Source organism: Etheostoma cragini, chromosome 21 (genome assembly GCF_013103735.1).
Source record: "Etheostoma cragini isolate CJK2018 chromosome 21, CSU_Ecrag_1.0, whole genome shotgun sequence".
NCBI classification, from domain to species: domain Eukaryota; kingdom Metazoa; phylum Chordata; class Actinopteri; order Perciformes; family Percidae; genus Etheostoma; species Etheostoma cragini.
In genome coordinates, this window is record NC_048427.1 from 21050806 (window position 1) to 21053785 (window position 2980).

Genomic DNA, 2980 nt, shown 5'->3' on the forward strand with positions numbered 1-2980 from the left:
CCCAGATACCAGACGGGGGACAGCAGTAACAGTGTTTAGTCGTAATGCAAACAGTTTTAACACTGATCAGAGAAAAAGTACGTATGTAACGGAATCTTTCTAACACCCTCCATACTCTCTCCCACCTGGACCAGAGGAACCGTGACAATGTTGTTCACAGACTATGGTTCAGCACTCAACGCCATCGTGCCCTCCAAGCTGGTCACCAAGCTCAGAGACCTGGACTCAACACCGCGTTTGGATCCAACCAGGTGCAGATGTGTCAAGTTCCAGCTGCGCCGTGCTTTTTGTTCTGTCGTCCGCCATACCGACCGGGAGACTCTGAGAAGAGAGCCATTTTGCCTGCCCGACTCCCAGATTTTGTTGTGTTTAGCCATTTTTCCCAGATATTTCTACTTCTACTATAAAGGTTCTCCTTGGTTAAATTACTTATGGTTCCATTTAGTCCAGTTACAAAAGACAGATCAAAGATTTGTGCCCGGGACCTGGGGCCTCATGTATGAACGTACGCTGCTTTTCATGTACACTGTGCGTTGTTAAAAAATGAACTTGTCGTAAGAATGTGCGGGCCATTGCACATACACGCCGGTTCCTCCGTGGAGAAAGTTGTCAGCTTTGGGTAGAGAGACGACCCAAAAGGGCTCCGCACGTCACCAGGACGGGGCTGCCATCCATGGAGGACCGCTACACTCAGTGGTACAGGACTAAGGCCACTAGGATTTTCAAAGACCCAAATCACCCCAGACACAAACTGTTCTGCATCCGGTACCGCACTGCCAAGTCCTGCACCACCAGCCTCAGTCATGAGCTGCATGGACTAGCGGACCCAAGTGCAGAGAGGACAGTTTAGCTTGAGGTTTTATTAACAAAAAATCCTTACAACAGTGTCCAGAAAACAGGAGGCCGGGTATCAAAAAAACTAAGTAACAAATAAAGACAGGAACCATAGGAAATAGGAACACGGAGACAAAAACAGGCAGACTAATACACAGAGAAAACCACAGTGATCGGACACAGGACAAGGACAGGACCAAGACTTAATCCAGAGGGTAACAAGGTAACAAGAGACAGGTGACAAGAGGGCAGGGAAACAGGTGGAAAACATCAGGTAATCACAGGAGCGGGAAAACACAGGAAGTAAAACTAGAGGACAAGACGAGACAGAGACCAGACTTCAAAATAAAACAGTGAACAGAACATATACAAGACCAATTAAAACTCCATCCAATAATCACAAGACATGACAGTAACCAGGCTAAGGAATAAAGACAGGAAAACAGACAACAAGACAAGACAAAACACCAAACCAAAAGACGGTTGAACTAGGACCCAGGACTAGGTTGAAGGACATGGAAAATATGAGCCAGCACTGTCTGCCATTATCACAAGATTCTCTTATCAATATCTAGGCTCATGATCTATTGGAAAACACAACATTAAAACTTGTTTTCTCCCCCCCTCCTAGCATTCCTCTCTTTTGAATACACAAAAAAAATTGAAACACAGAATGAGGATTGGAGGGATGGAGGAATCAGATTAGAAACGTGGACTGAGTTGTGACACAGGCAGTTCCCTTCCTCAGACCAGCAGCACAGAGACCATTGTCGGCTGAATAACAACGGTATCTTGGGTTGAGACAGAATGCATTGTGTGCTTCCAGGAGAAAGTAACCTTTTGAGAGGCTTTTCTTAAGAAGCAGCTTTACACCAAGCATGGCGACACAGTGGGAAAGAGACACGGGATGAGACGTGACGGGTAAAAGCTTTTGGGTCCAAAGGGATGGGAAAATCTACAGGGATGTACCTCTCGGATGTGGGGGAAGTGGCACTTGAAGAAAAAAACTGGACTGTGTATGGTATTGACTGCACATCCTTCTCTCTACCTCCTGCCCAGCCTTTGATACCTGGAACATCACAGGGGCCATGAGCGGGAAGAGAGAAATGGAGGGAAATCCTAGCATTAAGTCCTTATAGCCTCCAACACCATCTGACAACAATTCTGGGTTTTCAGAAGTCGTTGCCAAAGAAAATAACAGGTGAGGGAACAGGGATGGCATCTTCTCACGCAGAATCCATTTCTCTCCAGCTTGTGGCTACCTCCTCTGTCAGCTCTAGCCCCTGAAAAGAAATAAGAGGAGAAATCAGACCCACCACAACAGCTGGTCAGTCTGATGTCACGTTGTCTCATTACTATTCATGAGCTGGGTCAAGGATGCTGATAGCCAGGCTCTCATTGGCTAGCTGTTAGCCAATCAGAATCCAGCAGCTTAGCTGTTTGAATATTAACAAGAACTGACCCACATGGATCTGAGTCTTCCTGCAGGCTTTCTATACCACGCTAGAATGGCTGGAAACAAGGTAGCCATGGTAACCAGGTTACAGAGTCCATGATCGGACTTCAGACATTACCACAAAGTGATGAGATACATGTAGCAGGGCACCTTTAAATAATCGATTTTGAATGTTTCAATCGACGGTGGCTTCAGTCATTGTGGGTCCATCAGGCCATTAAGTGTGACAGTCCTCCTGGTGCTATGCTCCTTAAAGACCTCCCCCAGGGGAGGTACCACCCCTCCAAGGTTCAGACTGGGGGAGAGTGTTGGACACGTTGTAGCTTTAGCCAGCCCAACCCAAACCAGGACGACATGTGTGTCCAGTAGAAAAACACTTATAGGCGTGGCATGCAGGGAAATATGGGGGCCCATATCACCAACTCTGGGAGCAGGACTGACTTTTCAGCCGCATCAGCTTTAGTTGTACAGAGTATCAGTGGGACCGCCATCTCTGAGCTGGACTACTCTGTCGCAGCTCCAGGAGAGATCACAGCTTCTGTGACCGGCAGCTGAGCTGACCTTTAATCAGTTAGTAGTTTTTTAAAGACAGAAAACAAAGATTACTTTGTTGGTGCATTATGACATCACAATCACTACATGTGAAGACAATATCCCTAAAAGCCTGTTTTGGGTGTATTTATATGAATA